At 53.4% G+C, this 17,199-nt stretch overlaps 1 protein-coding gene across 9 annotated transcripts in view; it reads left to right on the forward strand.

Annotated features, from left to right (window-relative positions):
* Window positions 1-17,199, forward strand: part of CABIN1 (calcineurin binding protein 1) — a 163,667-nt gene that overhangs the window by 116,968 nt on the left and 29,500 nt on the right. The window lies entirely within an intron of this gene.

Genomic DNA, 17,199 nt, shown 5'->3' on the forward strand with positions numbered 1-17,199 from the left:
ACTTTGGGAGGCTGAGGCAGGTGAATCACAAGGTCAGGAGTTTGAGACCAGCCTGGCCAGCATAGCAAAACCCCATCTCTACTAAATATACATAAATTAGCTGGGCGTGGTGGTGGGCACCTGTAATCCCAGCTACTTGGGAAGCCGAGGCAGGAGAATTGCTTGAGCCCAGGAGGCAGAGGTTGCGGTGAGCCCAGATCATGCCATTGCACTCCAGCCTGGGGGACCAGAGCAAGACTCTGTCTCAAACAAACAAACAAAAAACAAGTGGGGCCTGGGTGCAGTGGCTCATACCTGTAATCCCAGCACTTTGGGAGGCCGAGGCAGGCAGATCACCTGAGGTCAGGAGTTTGAGGCCAGCCTGGCCAACATGGTGAAACCCTGTCTCTTTAAAATACAAAAATTAGCTGGGCGTGGTGGCAGGCACCTGTAATCCCAGCTACTCAGGAGGCTGAGGCAGAAGAATTGCTTGAACCCGGGAGGCGGAGGTTGCAGTGAGCTGAGATGGCGCCATTGCACTCCAGCCTGGGCGACAGAGCCAGACTCCCTCTCAAAAAAAAAAAGTGTGACCAATATTGGGCTTTCAGTGCACTTAAGCCCTGATATTCCGTGTGAGGTAGAGACTTACTCCTTGAGCAGGGCAGGGCCAATCACCTAAGCCTGCCTGCCTCTCGTCCCAAAGACCTACATTTGCTCCTCTTGACACCCCACCTGGAGCTACCCTCCCCCATTTCCTCTGCCCTGCATGGAGACAGCTGGCCCCTCATTCCCCTCTACCTCCAAGCCCTTACCTATCCACCGCCCCTCCCAGCATGGCCAGCTCCCAGCTGAGTGACTTTGGCAGGTCATTCATCCCCTCTGAGCTTTGGTTTCTTCTATATTTTCCTTGATTCCCTGTTACTCATGGAGAAACTGAAGGGCAGAGTTGGCCTGAACAGGAGCTGAGGAGAGTAGGTTTCAGGTCTGGGGGTGTGTAACAGGCCAATTCTCAGGGTACGTGGGCAGGCAGGTCCCCACTGAGAGCCAGCCAGCTGGTGGGAGTGTCTGGGCCCATGGCTCGTCTCCCAGGATGTGGTCTTCTGGGGTCAGAGTAGCAGCTTCAGATCCTGAAAGCCCTGCATCTGCCCACCCTCTCTGTTTTGGTATTTTAGAGACAAGTAGGAGGTGTTATTGGTAATCAATCTAGATGATACCAAGGGATTTGCCGCAAAAGAGAGGTGCCCTCTCACCTGCATGCCCAGGCAACAGCTACTTCCCCACAACAGAAACCGTTTGTTGTCCCATGTGTGTGCTCTTCTAGAGGGCATCTGCCCATTTACATAGATGTGCACAAAAGGCAAAAGTACACACACTTTTCTTCCCCTTGTATTTTCTCACTAAACAATATTCTTTTTGATAGCCACTCATTCTTTTTGATAGCTACTGCATAGTATTCCCAACATCGGGATGTCCCACAGTTTACCTACCCATCCCTTTTTTTTTTTTTTTTTTTTTTGGAGATAAGGGTCTTGCTCTGTCACCCAGGCTTGAGTGCAGTGGCGTAATCTTGGGTCACTGCAACCTCCACGTCCTGGGTTCAAGCAATTCTCCTGCTTTAGCCTCACAAGTAACTGGGACTACAGGTCAGCACCACCACGCCCAGCTAATTTTTGTATTTTTTTTTTAGTAGAGACAGGGTTTCACCATGTTGACCAGGCTGATCTTGAACTCCTGGCCTCAAGTGATCTGCCCTCCTCGGCCTCCCAAAGTGCTGGGATTACAGGTGTGAGCCACTGTGCCCGGCCCCCCATTCCTTATTGAGGGACACTTAGATTAGTTCCAGTCTTTTTTACTACAAACAATACATCACACACACACATACACACACACACAGAGAAAGGCTCAGCGCTTCATTTATGAAGCACTTCCTTGACTGTGACATTACGCTAATTTTAACTTCTATCCAAAAGTTGGTGTCCTTCATGTTCATTTTCTAGTGGATTATTGGTTCTTTTCCTATTGATTAATAAGAACTCTTTATATATCAATGAAATAAGCCCTTTGTCAGTGTTTTGAAAATCTGTTTTTCTGCAGCTGATAGACTAGAGTTAGAGCTAGACAAGTTGCTTAATTTCCCTGTCCTGGGTTCCTCACCTTGAAAGTGGGCTTCTATTACCTGCCTTGAAGAGTAACTGTAGGAATCAAGTTAGATAATGGGGTAATATTTCTGACACAGGATCTGGCACATGGTAGGTACTTAAGAAAATAGTTTCCCTCTCTTCCTCTCTCCTTTTGGTGCTTTGCCCTTAAAGCCTATGCAGTGATATTGGAAGGAAGGACCCAACCTCCATGTCTTCCTCTTAGGGTAAGACCTCAGCCTTTCTAATGATAAAGCTAGGGAAGCTGGCCTGCCAGATACCTGCTCCCCAGAGCACATCCAAGTTGGCAGCCACATGCTACAGGCCCCTTTCCCATTGGGCTCACTCCCTGCACCTTCTCCTTAGTTTTTGGGACCTTCCAAAATGAGTCTTGCAGAAAAGCAGTCTGAGGCTGTGTGCCTGTGGCAGGGAAGGCTGGTACAGCCCCATGTAGGCCTGGCACACAGGCAATGCCGTCCCTGCAGCTGGAAGCCCCTGAAGATCAGGGCCACCCCAGTCCAGACTGGGTGTTTTGGTGGTTTTGCCTCTTCCAGGAGAGTTGTTCGTTCTTCCATGCTTCCCAGTGACCTGCTGCCACCCTTTGGGGCCTCTGTCCTCCTCTGCTTTCTTACCTCTTCTCTTTAGAGATAGGTTTGGGCTACTTGTGCTCCTTGAGCTATGCCTAGTGTCCAGCATGTCAAGAAATGCTGGGCAGTTCCTGAACGCTTTCAGCACATGAGTCTATCTGGCATATTCCCAAGCCTGGGGAAACTGCATACTAACGTGTTTATGAAGGAGCATTTAGGGCAGCCTTGGCTGACTCTGCTGGAGTGGGGCTGTGTCTCTGGTAGATGGCCTATAGGTTGGGATGAGCAGACTGGCTCCCCTCCCTTCTAGCCTGCACTGGAGTTTACTGTTTAGTCCAGGGGGAGGCAAAGGCGGCAGGTGGGTGCTGGCCCTTGAGAGGCAGTAGAGGGAGGTTGAGGCTGGGGACATCAGCACCCTAATCCCTATCCCTCTCAACCCACTGTCCTGGGCCATCCACACTACCCAGGCTTTGTGTTGCTCAGCCTGTCATCCTTAGAGCTTGGGTGGGGGGCACTTCTGTTATTTTTTAATGATAGGTTTTGAAAATTGTGAGAATTGTAGTTTAGGAAAAACTCAAACCCCTTTTCCTTTGTTCTCATACCAACACAACAGTCAACACAGACAGAAGACTTCTGTGACCAAGTCAGGGGTGGATTTTTTCCCACCAACAAATAAGCAATCAATTCTGTAGCAGACACCAGCTGGGTGTCCTCTAATTGAATTAAATTCCAACATTATCTTTTTTTTTTTTTTGAGACAGCACTGTGCTCTGTCACCTAGGCCCTTGGGGGCCCTACCTCAGCCTGCCAGATAGCTGGGACTACAGACATGCACCACCATGCCCAGCCAATTTTTTAATTTTTTGTAGAGATAGAATCTTGCTATATTGCCCAGGCTCAATTTCAACACCTGGAGATAGTGTCAGATCCCACAGGTTGAGGGCTCAGTCCTCAGAACATCCCCCGCTTCAGACACTAGTCACAAGTCTGGGCCTCCGAAATGTCTAACTAACTGGCTTCAAGTTGATGTTCCTACAACCCCCTTTTTGGGTTTGATTAATTTGCTGAAGTGGCTTACAGAACTCAGAGAAACACACTTCCCAGTTTATTATAAGGGATGTTACAGGAGGATATGGGGAAGGCTGTATCCTCCTGTAATTGTTTCTCTCTAGGCATGCCACCCACCAGGAGCTTTCGTGTATTTAGTTATCTGGAAGCTCAGGAACCTGTCCTCTTTGGCCTTTTGTCATGATTGAAACATGGACAACTATATCAAAATATTATTGGACAAAAAGATTATTATCTAAACCCAGCGAGACCTGTCTGTTCAGATTCTTCTTGCCCTCTCTGCAGCATTCCTTCCTCCAGGATGTGGGGTAGGACTCTTATCTGGAATGAAGGTCTTAAGACCCACAATCAAATTAGAGTCCTGTCTTGGGCAAGCAGAAAGAAGGGCAGGAGAAGGTCAGAAAAAGAGAGATTCTGTTTACAGTAACGGGCTATGAGAGTTAGGAGCCAGGAACCATGTATGAACAAACATATATATATCTGTCATATAGATCATAATATCACAGTCATATAGGACCACATTTTCACTGCCAACAGTTCAGACACATAGAGTCCACCTACCTTTGTTTGCCCATCCCCAGGCACTGTGCCCTTTTCAGAGGTGCTTCTGTGATCAGCCAAGCCGTTATCTTTTTCTGGGTCTGTGTGTACAAAAACAGATTTGTCGTGCGGCTTTTTTAAAAGTGCATGTAATCCCAGCACTTTGGGAGGCCGAGACGAGCGGATCACGAGGTCAGGAGATCGAGACCATCCTGGCTAACACGGTGAAACCCTGTCTCTACTAAAAAAATACAAAAAACTAGCCGGGCGAGGTGGCGGGCACCTGTAGTCCCAGCTACTTGGGAGGCTGAGGCAGGAGAATGGCGTAAACCCGGGAGGCGGAGCTTGCAGTGAGCTGAGATCCGGCCACTGCACTCCAGCCTGGGTGACAGAGCGAGACTCTGTCTCAAAAAAAAAACAAAAGTGCATGTGTGGCTGGGCGCAGTGGCTCACGCCTGTAATCCCAGCACTTTGGGAGGCAGAGGTGGGTGGATCACCTGAGGTCAGGAGTTCGAGATCAGCCTGGCGAAACCCTGTCTCTACTAAAAATACAAAAATTAGCCGGGCATGGTGGCGCATGCCTGTAGTCCCAGCTAGTCAGGAGGCTGAGGCAGGAGAATCGCTTCAGCCTGGGAAGTAGAGGTTATGGTTAGCTGAGATTGCACCACTGCAGTCCAGCCTGGGTGACAGAGCGAGACTCCGTCTAAAAAAAAAAAAAAAAAAAAAAAAAATGTGTGCATGTGTGCTTTTTAGCAACTTGGCTTTTTCCATGACACCAAGTCTTGGAGAAGTTTCCATGTGAGAAGGTCAGGTCGTTTTGCTCTCTACAACTGCTGCCCTGTCTCCTTGGGTGGACACATGTATGGGCCTAGTGTTTGCTCTCACAGTCTCCTGGTTTGTGCATCTTTGTGCTGTTGCTGTATTCCTCTCTAAGTCCCCTGGCCTGGCCCAGAGGAGGTGCCCACATGAATATTTGTGGATTAATTTCATTCATCCCTTTCCCCTCAGCAGTTGGTCTCCAAGCTCATTCTCCTGGATCAGCCAGTGCTGGATGTTGTAGGAGACAGGGAGAGCCTTGGCCCTGGCCACATGATGCTCAAAGCTGATGGTAAAGCACTGCCTGCTTGTCTCCAGGCGGGGCCTTCATAAGATGCCGCAGGGCATGTGGGAGGGACAGGGAGCTGGGCTCTCCCATGCGGGGTGGGGTGCTGCTCAGCCAGAAAGGGGACAGGAGAGGAAGGCTAGGATTAGAGGCACCCTCGGGGGAACTCCTTAGGCTGGGCTGCTGACAGAACCTTCCTGGGGAGTTTAAGGGGCCAGAGAAAGGGATGGTTGCTAAGGATCAAGTGAGTGGGATCTTGGGTTCCTATGTCAGCTTTGCTGACAGGAACTCCTTGCACATGGGGCCCGCCCCATGGCTGGCTGGCCGGCCCCCACAGCAGCACAGGTGGACATGTAGCAGGGCTCAGCACTGTGGTTGAACATGAGGAGGAGTGAACATGGTATGTCTTGGGTCCCACGGTTCCACACGCTATCCTTCCCTGGGCAGAGGGGACCAGGAAAGCAGGCACCAAGCTAGGTGGTAGGTGCTGCTGGGGTGGCTACCCACACCATGGAGGCTGAGGGTTTGTGTCTGGGTGCCCAGAAGCTTCTGGGGCTTCCCCCGCAGGCATGCACACCTCTGGTCAGGCAAGCCTGCATGGCCAGAGCCAGGCTTCTTTGTCCAGGGTGAACTTCTCTCCCTATCTTGTAGTTGATTCAGAAACGTTCCCATAGTAACCAAGCCAGAGACGGTTCTCCTTCCTTCCCCAAAAATGTTTGCTTATTTTAGCAGGCAGGGTTTTTTTCTTATTTCAACCCAGTTTCCAGCCTCTGAAAGAAGCAAAGGGAGCTCAGGGCCAGGCTGGCACTACCTCCTGCTTCTGAGGCTGTGTGGGGCAGGCAGCAGTGGTGGCCTGAGTGTGAGTGGAAGGGAGCTGCCGGCCTACTGTGGCCGCCCTGAGTGTGGTGTCTCCTCTACAGCTGCTCCTGCCACTGCTCAGGTGGGCAGCCCCCCAGGCCTCAAGATCACTGAGAGGAGCATGGATTTTGGGCACAGGCAGGCACAGCTCCCGGCCACTCCACCCCTTACTCAGACTGGGTTACCCGTAGGCAGAGTGGTCCTGACAGGTGGATGAGAGCTATCATCACACACTTGGCATGCCACACAACTCACCCTTAGGTCTGGAGATGGGCCTGCATGGAGGCCTTGGGGCTTATCTGTGGATCCTAGAGGCCAGTGCTAGGATGTGACTGAAGCAGGGAGCAGGAAGACCTCCAACTCACATTTGGCTGGGGCCTCCATAAACTCAAGGCCCTGCCCTGGCTTGAATGGAGCAGCCTGAGATGTGGATGGTGGCTTTAGCAGTCACACCCACCACATAGGCCTCTTTCTGTGAGGCTTGGCCAGTTGTTGGTGCCTGTGGATGCTGGTCAGACTTCCTCTTCTTGGTCACTGCTGCATAGCACTCCACTGTCTGGTTGTCCTGGTGGTCTACCTCCCCTCTTCCCAGCAGATAGGTGGCTTTTGGTTTTCCACTATTAGAAAAAGAATGCTGCTTTCTCTGATCTCCTTTCTCACCTGTGCCAGGGTCTCCAGGACAAATGCCTGGAAGTTAGAGGCTAGGACACAGGTCCCCACAGCCAAGCGCTTCCACACCTTACCAGATGTTTTTTCAGAGCCAGGCCAGATGCCCTCCCACCAGCCATTGCCCCACCCCCTCCCAGGACTCAGAACTGCAGATGACTTTCATTTTGGCCAATCTGTGGGGTGTGCCAAAAAACCCCGGGTGGTTTCAGTGTGTGTCTCCCAGGTGACTGGGGAGGCTGAGCCTCTTCCCACGCCAGTGGCCAGTCCCCTTTGTCTGCCCAGGGTCTGCCGTGTTCTCTCCTACTTGGTGGCCACCACAGGTGGTTCTGTTTGTCCTGACTGTGTTGCTTAAACTGATGGGAGGCACAGTCATCATAAGCTGTCTTTGTTTCTTGAAAACATTTATGCCCTGTGCTGTCCCAGCCCTGGAGCCTGAGTGCTCACTGAAGGCCTTGATGTGGTCTGGTAGGGAGGAAGGGCCCCCCTGCCCCAGCTAGTTGGGCATCAGGAATTGAGTGTTGGTCCCCACCCAATTTCTGGTACCCCACACCTGCCAGAGTTGGGGGTAAGGAGAGAAGGTCTCCAGAGCCCCCAGTACTGTCCTACTCAGCAAGAATCAGTCATGCCCATTGTACTTTAACTTGTCATCAGTTGGTTGTGTAACCTTGGAGGAACCCCCTTCCTGCACCCAGTGAGCAGATGTGAGGTATATGTTAGGGGTGGGTACAGTGGACCCACCTTCCAGGCCAGGTCTCAGCCAGTGCCTCTCTCCTCAGAGAAAGCCAGTAGTCCAGAAGTAGGCTGTTGGAGCCCAGCAGACCTGGGCACCCCAAGGCAGGGACCTCATCTGGAACAGCATTGCCATTGCCCTCCCAAAACCTCTCCTAGCTCAGCAGGTAGGGAGTGCCTAGTGACTGAATTCCTCTCATCCTCAAGAACTCCCTAGGGTGAATGATTGGGAATTAGCAGCCCCAGAGCAAGGGGAACAGATATATCTTGACTCAGTCACCCAGGAACCCAGCTGTGTCCAGGCCCCAGGGTCTGTGCCTGAGACATCTGCCTCCTGTTGTAGGGCCAGATCTGGCATCACCTCCCTGACCAGCCCCAGCCTGACTTGCCCCTTCTCTCTCTCCATCCTTCTGACTTATAAGAGGTACCTTGCCTGGTGGGCTTGTGGTCAGCCCCTGTCTCCAGACGCCAGCCCCAGGTTCAGAGCCTGACACAACCTAGGGAAGAAGTGTTGGTCGCCACTCAATTCCTGGTGCCCCACACCACTCTAGGCTGCCACCAGATCTGAGTTGCCTCCCAGTGGGTAAACAAGCCCCAGGACTGTCCACACAGGGTGTTCCTGCCTACCCTCTCTCATCAGGGCCAGGGAACATGGGGATAGGAAGAGCTGGTTTGTAATAGCCTCACTCCTTCTCCCAAGTCAGCCCCATATCACCTCCCCTCTCAGGACCAGTTGTGACCAGTTTTCATGCCACCGCTGCTTGTCCCTTTGCTCACACTTCAAGAAGCATAATACCTGCTGTGTGCCAGGCCCTGGGCCAGCTGTGTGGTCAAAAAGGGCTGAGGTCCACAGGCTAGTCTGCAAACCTGGATTAGTAGTCACCTTTCAAAGAGGTGCTAGGAAGTAAAGTAATTTGGCCATGGTCCCATCACCAGTCTGTGCTGGAGGAGGGATGTGTACTTCACTGTGTGTAGTGTGGAAGCCCGTGCGTTGTGGCTCGCAGCCTCAAGTCAGGGGCCCCCTGGTTCCTACACTGGGATTGGCCCAGCTGTCCCAGACAGGAGTGTTAACTGAATGGCCCATTGGCTGGATGAGGAGGATGGAATTAGGTAGCAGTGGGCAGGGGGATGTGGGCATCTAGCCCTACCATAGGAGGTGAGGCTGGGATTCCAGACTGAGGGGGGACCAGTGCTAGGCTGTGGCATCAAGCAGATTCCCTTGGGTTGCGGGACTACACTGTCTGCTAGCCTGAGCCCCCAGGCCTTTTTGGTGTAACTCCAACTGGCTGGCTAACTGGGTTGTACCACTTTTCCTTGGTAGCCTCCAGGCCTGTCCCGGGATGGGGCTCTTGAGATTGAGAGCAGTGACAATGGAGGCTGGTACCCTGCCTGCAGTGCCACAGCAGCTGGGCCTGGCTGTGCCTTGCCTTGTTGGGGGCCTGGCAGAGAGTAGTGGCCTACAGTAGCAGTGGCAGGACCAGCACTTACTGGTGGCTTGATCGGGGGTGCCTTCTTAGGTGACATAGCATGTCCGTGAGGCTTAGGTACTATTATCATCCTCATTGTACAGTTGGGGAAATTGTTACCAATAGGCTCTGCAGGCTGGGAAAACCAAAAGCCCTTTTCTACCCGCTGCCCCCTGGGCCATCAGAGGCCTGGCTCTTCCCCTTGGACAGCAGTGCTCATGGCTGTTTTCAGGCCCTGGGCCAGCTGTGTGGTCAAAAAGGGCTCAGGTCAGCGCCACTCCCCAACTGGCCTGGCTGCTCTGGGTGCTGGGAGAGAATGCTGCCAAAGGGATGCTTGTCAAGTGCTTGTCTTCTGTAGCAGCAATTGCCAGTATTCCTGACACAGTGGGTCAGGGCCCCATGGGAGCCTGGTGCTATTGTGTCCCTTTGAACAAGGTGCAGAAGCCTAGGGAATGGCCCAAGATCACAATCTAGCAAGCAGCCAGGCTGCCATTCAAGGTCTGTCCAAATCCAAGGCCTGCACTCTTAGCCACTATGTCGTTGGAAATTCAGAGGCCACATGTAAGCTTCTGTTCCAGCAGTGATGTCTGCTGTGGACATGTGATGGGGAGGGACAGCAAGAGTGTCAGACTACATCCTTGCTCCTTCTTGCCTCTCCAGGAGGTGGAGTCTCTTGTCCCTCCCTTGCTTTCACCATCAGAGAGCAGGGCCGAGACCTGGTGGTGAAGCACTCTGCCCAGCCCTTGGTCACCTGATGGCGCATGTCATCTTCCACTAGGCCATTAGAGAGGCCCACTCTTGAGGGGTGCCCAGGTCCCTGGGGGAGATGATCAGGTAAACAGAGCACATGATCCAGCAGCCATGGAACCCACAGCTCACAGTGTCTTTTGGGAAGGCCTGTAGTAGATGGGAAGATCACGGGTACAGGGGCAGCTGGGCTGTACTGGCCCCAATTTGTAGAAACCACAAGTAAATCTCCACACTTTGACTTCCCTCTTTGGGACCTCACCTGGCATTCTGTTGCCCCTCCTGCCCACCTCTCCTTCAAGGCCATCCTAGGCCTGTTCAGACTGTTGGTGGGGGCCATTTCCAATCAGGGCTTTCCTGCCAGGTGTTGCTGTGCTCAATGTGGCTGCACAGCCCGGCCTTCCCCAAACTCATCTCCAGCCCTGCCCAGGCTGGTGTTGGATCCTGCCTGAGCCCCTGTGAGTCACTTTTGCACATGTGCTTTTGGAGACAGGCCTGAATAAGCCCCTGCCCCTCCTGGAGCACAGGCCCCATCACCTGAAAGTGAACAGACAGTGTGAGAATGACAGGAGTGATCTTAGAGGACATGCCTGTGAAGGACAGAGCAGGGCCAGGCTTCTGAGCAGAGGATGCAGCAGGAGGCACAGTGTGGGGCACAGACGGTGCCGCATGCACATCAGGGAGGGCCTTGCAGAGTTGCATGCTGTATGCAGGGCTGGGTGGCCGGCTAGCCGCCACTGGACCGTTTTCCTGGGCCAGGTGCAGAGTGTGGTCTTTCTCACAGAGGAAAGGGGGCTGAGTAGAGGAGCATCTTCCAGGTGTTGCACTGGCTGCCTTGAATGCACTGGAGGGGCTGGGCTGGGGCAGAGGCAGCAGGAGCACTGTCAACCCACCATTCCTCAGGGCTCCAAAGTGCTGTGTGTGGCGCTTCTACATACAATGGCTTGTTGAATTCTCATAATTCATGAGATGTAGGTAGTGCCATTGTCCCTGCCTCGAAAATTAAACCGAGACAGGCACACAGCAAGTTCGCACCTGAGCCAGGCTTTAGGTGTTCTGAGCCAAGACCCAGACTGCCTATGGACTGATGGGATGAGGGGAAGGGGGGGAGTACAAGAGGGCCGAGGAGGTGGGCTTGGGGGACCCAGCGCTCAGTCCTGGCACTCTGATGCTCAGATCCATCGTCCAGTGTGTCTCTGCCTGGTGTGCCAGGCATGTGACCCTGGGTCTGCATGCATGCGTATGTCCTCCAATGGACAGGACACTAGGATGACTCTGAGCGCAAGCAGTGTCCTCAGTGGAGGATGCAACACAGTAGAGATGCCACTCAAGGCCGTGCTAGGATGGAAGGGTGCTGCTTATTATCCCACTCTTTCCCCAAGGGCAGTCTCAGCTCCTAATGTGCCAAGGTCATCTGGTTTTCAGAAGAAATTGGGATTGATTGTGGTTTTTCCTGGGGTATCCCCACGATACCAAGTCACCAGTGGCAGTAGACATCCCACCCTGGCTGGTGAGGAAATGGGCTGGGCTTCTGCCTCTGGCCTTGCCCTTGGCTGTGACTTAGGCAGGTCATCTGGCCTCCCTGAGTACCTCCTCTATCACTGAGATTAACTGAGGTGTGCAGCAACCCTTAGGACTGTCAGGGGATCAAAGGAAACCCAGTCACATAATAGTGGGAATCATAGGACAGAAAAGAAAGAAAAAAGTTTAAATTGAGGAAATATGAGCTACTTGGCTGTAGTAGGAATTGCTGCACTAGCACTATTTTTAGCATTGCTGAGATGATCTATGGGCCAGTTGCACAAGCAGAGTAAACAAAAGAAACACTTCAAGTTCTCCAGGGAAAAAAGGTCCTGTTTTTAAGAGTCTTAAAAGAGTTAGCAAACTTGTGTGGATTCTAAGCTTATCCTCGAGCTCTCCTTCCTTCCCACGTTCTGGGCTCTGCAAGCTTTGTGGAACTTCACAGCTTCCGGCTTGCACAGCCCCCCGTGTTCAGCCTGGAGCAGGTGCTAAAGGCCGCCCTGTCTGGGGAGGGGCGAGCCTGAGAGGTAGCAGGTGGAGAGGGGGTGCTTCCTGCCTGAGAAGCTACAGTTTGTCCTCACCAGTAGGAGGGGTCAGTAGGAGGAAGTACACACAAAGGAGTGGCGGGGACAAGGCCACAGATTGCCTAGGCCCCTCCCCTGTCAGGACCACAGCAAAAACCAGGCTGCCTGCATTCACAGAATTAAATAAATAAATAAATACATAAATAAAATGTAAGCAGCCTTTAGACCATCATCCCTGGTATAAATTATTTTCTGGCTATCCAGAGACAGTTTTCATCTCCAGATGTGGATTCAAAATTGTGGCAAAGCCAGGATGCTTGGGCAGAGGAAGATGTTCTTCTTAAGCCCTTACATTCATGATCCCGCGGAATCCCCATGACCATCCTGCTAGGAGGTACAGAAATCTCTGCAGGCAGCGCACTCATGACTTGCCTAAGGTCATATAGCCAGTAAGTGGCAGAGCCCAGACTGGGAACCCATGTCCTGTGGGGCATCCTCCATGCCGGAGTTTCTGCCCAGCCTCTCAGAAGCAGCTGCTATTTTTTTCCCTAGTGGGATGCCAGTGTTTGTATATACATCCACCACCTCAGCCCACAGCCCCCTCTGCCCCCAGCTGCCCTGGGTATTCAGTCAGGAGCTCACTGTTTAACATTCCTGAATAGAGGAGTATTTTTCAGCATGAACTTCATTTCCCACTGCAAGTTATTTTTCAGAGGTTTGTTCTTGGAATGTATCCCAGCAGCATCTCCCTCCCTCCCTCCCTCCCTCCCTCTCTCTCTCCCTGCCTCCCTCCCTCCCTCCCTCCTTGCCTCCCTGCCTCCCTCCTTCCCTGCCTCCCTCCCTGCTTCTCTGCCTCCCTCCCTCCCTGCCTCTCTGCCTCCCTCCCTGTCTCTCTGCCTCCCTGCCTCCCTCCCTCCCTGCCTCCCTCTCTCCCTGCCTCCCTCCCTGCCTCTCTGCCTCCCTCCCTGCCTCTCTGCCTCCCTCTCTCCCTGCCTCTCTGCCTCTCTGCCTCCCTCCCTCCCTCCCTGCCTCTCTGCCTCCCTGCCTCCCTCCCTCCCTCCCTGCCTCCCTCCCTCCCTCCCTCCCTTCCTTCCTTCTCTCCACCTCTCCTTCCCTCCTCCTTTTTTTTTTTTTTTTTTTGCACCCAGGCTGAAGTGCAGTGGCTTGCGTCATCACAGCTCACTAAAGTCTCGACCCCCCATGCTCAAGTGATCCTCCTGCCCTAGCCTCCCAAGTAGCTGGGGCTACAGACGTGCCTCACCACACCCAGTGCACATCTTTTTTTAAGGGACAGGTCTCATTATGTTGCCCAGGATGGTGTCAAACTCCTGGGCTCAAGCAGTACTTCTGCCTTAGCCTCCCAAAGTGCTGGGATTACAGGCATGAGCCAGTGTGCCTGGCCTGAGCCGCATCTGTCTCAGACCTGTGTGTGGCAGTCTCAGCTCGAGCAGAGCTTCCTGCTTTACATGCTTTGTCCTCCTAGGACACTGCTCTGGGCCTAGGTGTGCTGTCTGTCGGGGGAGGTACACTTCCAAACGGAGGTGTGGGACCTTCAGCAAGGCTTTGGAAAGTAGACTGAGCAGGTGGCCCAGTCACACTCAGGAAAGCCTGGGCAAAGGCAGAGTCTGGGTGTGAGCAGGCAGGAAGAGGCTGAGGGAGGGCTGTGGCCACAAGAGGCTGCAGGACCTGGCAGGGGCAGGGACCACAAGCACCCCATCTTGGGGCCAAAAGGAAGAGGGAGTTGCTGTTAGAAGTTTCCCTCTTGAGAGAAGACTTGGCAGTGCCACCACTATACTGTCCTCTTAGCCCACAGAGCAGTGGGTGCTCACTCCACATGGGTACTGCCCATGGAAGTCCAAGCAAGGGGCCCAGGTGGTACCTCCCATGCCCAGAGATGGACACTGTTGGAGTCATTCCAGTAGAAGGTGTGCCCTTATGGCAAGGCCACCAGGTTATCTTATGATTCATTCTCATGGCAGCCAAGAGCGTGGGGCTACCCCAAACTCTCTAAGGGCCCTCCCTGGCTGAGCCCCAGGGTTAAAGGGCACAAGCAGTCCTGAGGGCTCCCATCCTTTGCTGTGTATGTCATTGGGGTTGCCCTGTGTGGCAGGAGCTTCAGTAGGTGTGGCTGGGACTTGTAGACAGCAGGAGGGGCTCTGAAGACCATAGCACCTGGTCTAAGTCCAGCATAATCCTCTGATCTTCCCTGTGTGCCTGCTGCAGGGTTGGAAACTGCCCTGTCCTCAGAGTTTAGTCCTGCTGTGACTTCCTGGTCTTGGCCCCTTTTACCTTAGTTTCTCCATCTCCAAAGGTGGGCCAGTTGGATGAGGTCAGTGGTTTTCCAGTCCTTTTTCCAAAAGAAGCCTTTCTGTCATGCCCAAATGGAAAACAGATGAAAGGGCAGCTGTTCCAGCAGAGGCAGGAAGGGCCAGGCCCCACCCACTCAGGCTGCACCCCCCTGCAGCCTAGGCTCCTGAGCAGGAGGGGTGTGAGCCCAGTGGAGGATGTGGGCTCTCCTCTGCCCTGCCACCAGCAGCCATCCAAAAGAAGTCAACCCTTAGCTCAGTGACCAGGCTTCCTTTCTGGGGTGGCTTCAGTCTGGAAATTTGTTCTCTTTCCCTTTCTCTTCCCTCTTTCCTCCCTCTGCCTTCCCCCAACCCCACATATAACTTTTTTCCTATTTGGAAAGTTTGACCAAGTTGCTTCTGAGAGAGCTGCATTGGGATTGAAATCCAAAAGCAGAGCTCGGTGCCTGGTTACCATGATGACAGGCTGCAGCTGACAGGTGCTCCTGGGGACCAGGAGGAGCAGACCAAGGACTCCCTCACACACGGACCTCTGTGACAGGTGTCCTGTACCCACCTGTGAGCCCGAGGAGGATCACCTTAGCCAGCCTCAGGCTCCACTCCCGACCTGAGTGGCTTTCAGCAAGCTGGTCAGTGTTTGCAAGACTCAGCTTCTTTATCTGCAAAGTGGGGTTGACCATACCCACCTCTTAGAGTTATGGGGAGGGTCATGTGAGAGCACTCTGGGAAAGCATGTTACTACCATGGGCCCCGAGGGCCTGTCTGGCACACAACACTGCCATTGTGTCCAGAGGACTTGTGATAGAGAAAATGACTGTGGATAAAGGCACACAGGCTACAGATAGGGCTCACTGAGGTCAGTGGGGGAGAAGGTGAGATGGATCAGGGCCAATTGAGAAGGCCACATGAAGGAATTGCAGGAATTTGATTGATTCAAAATACAAGTTTTGAAATGCTGATCTCTAAATATGAATAAGTAGTCTAGAATTAAGTTAGGTCAGAGCAGGTAGAGCCTCATGGCTCTTCCCCATGGATTACACCCCATCAGTGGGCACAGACTCTATAGAGTTCTCCAAACTCCCTTGCTGCATAGGGATATTGAGTCCTTTGTTTAGACTGCTCAGAGCCTGCTATTGGGAACCCCAGGCTGGAGAGAGCACACAGCAGGAACTGGCCACCATAGGTCCAGCTCTGAGCTTTATCTCCAGGGAGGAACCTACCTGGCTATATTCAGAGGAGGGGTGGAGGAGCCTTGGACTCCTGTCTATGCCTTGGCTTAGGCCCAGACTCCACACAGCCCAGCCAGGCAGGCACATGAGGCCTGAGCCTGATGGCGAAGGAACCTGGCCCTGCCTCAGGGGTGTGGGGCACCGAAAGAGGCTGTGTTGTGGAGGCCTTTGACATGGAAAGCTGGCTCCCAAGGGCTACAGATGAGGAGCTCCTCTCCTGGGAGACAGGGGATACCTGTGCTTCGGGAAATAGTGGTACGAGGGAGGGCTCCAACTGGCTGGGAGCCCACCACCCTTAGCTTTACTTTTTGTGAGGCTGGTTATGAGCACCACTTCCAGCTCTTAGCAGGTGCCCTGAATGTACTACTGTTTGAGTCTCAGGGCGCTGGAGGTACACGAAAGAGGTGGCTGCCAGTCCTTAGCAAGTGTGCTTGGGAGCTCTCCTGGAGGCCCGACCTTGCAGTTGGCCAGATTGTCAAACAGACTCAGGAGAAGGCATTCCAGGAGGGAAAACCAAGAGAGGCAGTTTGCAGCGTGAGGGTCCCTCATGGGGTGGAGGGAGGCAGCAGTGGGGAGGGCAGACTGGGCCAGTCCTGAAGGGCTGCCTGCCACCACCATCAGCAGGCCGACTCTGCCTTAGGCACCTCGGGGTGTGGAGGCCCAAGTGCTGTGGCTGCTGGAGGGACCTCTGAGAGCAGTGGACTGCATCGCTTAGAGTGCAGGCCTAGGACAGGGACAGGGGGCTAGAGAGACCAAGAGTGCTGAGGTGGGATTGAGAAGACCCCACACCCTGATGTCTGAGAGAGTATGTTTTGGCCACAGATAATCAGAGGCACGTCTGGCTCTGCTGGTGGAAGAGTGCTGGGTTTGGAGTTAGACCTAAGCCAAATTCTGCTATTCTCCAGTGGGAGCATCTTGTCAGTGTGGGAGCTGGTCCGAACCAGTGACCCTATTCCTGGCAGATGGACTCCTGTCCCATTCCCTCACATAAGGGGAGGGAGGCCTTGGTGCCATAATGGAGGAGTTCTATGCTTGGGTCAAGTCTTTCTGGTCACATCTCAAATCTGTTCCTCTGGTTTGGGGGTGGCTCTGTAGATTTGGGACTGAGCCCTACTTTGTAGGGCAAGCCTGGGCAAGTTTGTTCCCTTTCTGAGGCAACACAGGGGATTGAAGGATTTCTCCCTAGAGCTGTCATGAGGCAGTAAGAGGTAGTGGGATGTGAGCCTGCTTGGGAACCTGAACGCCCTTGGAGGTACCAGCTCTGCCTAGGACCTCATCTCTGGCTCGTGGTCAGGCCAACCCATGCCACCAGAGTACCTGTTCCCGCTACCTGTTCAGCTTGGCCCCCTCCCTGCACAAAGATCCTGTGCAGGCCATCCAGGGAGGACACCTGGCACAGACCATGGCCACTGCCACCATTCATGGTCTGAAACCACAGTTTGGTCCCAGGGAATGCTCCCTGCCCCGATTGCTTCCCCATGACCTTCCCTACCTTGCCGCCTAGCCAGAGGAGCCAGATCCCCGCAAGCCCACAAAGGCCATTTTTTAGGGACCAGGGGTCAGCAGATGGATCGACTGCCCTACTTTTTTCCATATGAATGTCAGCTGTGGCTTTTCTAAGATCCGGGCTCCCCTCCTGAGATGAAACAGAAGCAGCTCAGCAGTCTTCCAAAGAGTGGGCTATTCTAGAAGCCTGGCCAGCAAGGTGGGGGTGGGGCTCAGAGGGGCCCAGTGTA

This window comes from Macaca thibetana, chromosome 10 (genome assembly GCF_024542745.1).
Source record: "Macaca thibetana thibetana isolate TM-01 chromosome 10, ASM2454274v1, whole genome shotgun sequence".
Classification (NCBI taxonomy): Eukaryota; Metazoa; Chordata; class Mammalia; order Primates; family Cercopithecidae; genus Macaca; species Macaca thibetana.